Source organism: Euprymna scolopes, chromosome 2, assembly GCF_053919585.1.
Source record: "Euprymna scolopes isolate OS-2025 chromosome 2, ASM5391958v1, whole genome shotgun sequence".
NCBI lineage: Eukaryota > Metazoa > Mollusca > Cephalopoda > Sepiida > Sepiolidae > Euprymna > Euprymna scolopes.
Genome location: NC_136483.1, coordinates 27,081,189 through 27,082,129, shown reverse-complemented (window position 1 = coordinate 27,082,129; position 941 = coordinate 27,081,189). Strand labels below are relative to the sequence as shown.

General features: G+C 39.9%; 1 pseudogene; it reads left to right on the top strand.

Annotated features, from left to right (window-relative positions):
- The first annotated feature begins 480 nt into the window (after positions 1-480).
- On the top strand, positions 481-607 carry LOC145242439 (U2 spliceosomal RNA; annotated as a pseudogene).
- The last annotated feature ends 334 nt before the right edge of the window (positions 608-941 follow it).

The window sequence follows — 941 nt, the reverse complement described above, 5'->3', positions numbered from 1 at the left end:
ACCAACTCGTTGTATATTCTGTCGTAAATGAGACCAATAATAGGAAAGAACTTCAAATCGTTTTTGTTTTTAGTCGCGTGCAAGCGACTCTATAAGTCACTCGGTCGGTCGGTCGGTCGGTCGGTCAGTCGGTTGGTCGGTCGGTCGGTCTGTCGGTCTGTCCGTAACACTTTTGTGCTTGGCCTTTTTGGTTAAGGTTAAAGGTCTGTTGTTAATAGATGTTCTGAGCTTTTTAAGCTTTTCTTGGCCTTTTGGCCAAGATCAAAGTGTAATATCTTTCCGGCAGATACTGCAAGCAAAGTCTTATATGTGGGGGAAATCCCACATATAAGACTTTGGTCAGTGTAGGGGAAACCCTTCATACCAATTGTCACTATCCAGCTCCCCTACTCCCCGGAGAGTTGGTCCCCATTTCACCTTCGCTCCTCACATTAAAAATCGGCCTTGTGCCCAATTTGCTCGGTGGGGGAGCAAATAAATACCCTTTTCTTGGCCTTTTGGCCAAGATCAAAGTGTAGTATCTGTACTTACTACATGCTGTACTTATTGTGGTATAAAGTGGGGGATCACTTTTCTGTATTAATTTAATGTAAAATGATCACCCACTTTTCAACCAGTCAGTCTCAAAGCCATTCAAGTTATTCTTCAGATCATTCAAGTTGTTTTTGAAGGATTCCAGTTATTTTTTAAGCATTGAAGTCATTCTTAAGGTCATTCAATTCATCCTTAAGTTCATTAAAGTCATTCTAAGTCATTTACTTTTTATTTATTTAAGTTATTTCAGCTATTTTTCGGTCATTTTAGTTTGTCTTTAAGAATTTCATATCAATTCTATATTCACGCATTCATTCATTACACGGAGCACGCGACTAATGGCTATCGGCCTTCTTTTCTTTACTGGTGATGTCATTTTGCATGCATTTACATACGCGCGTCCATGC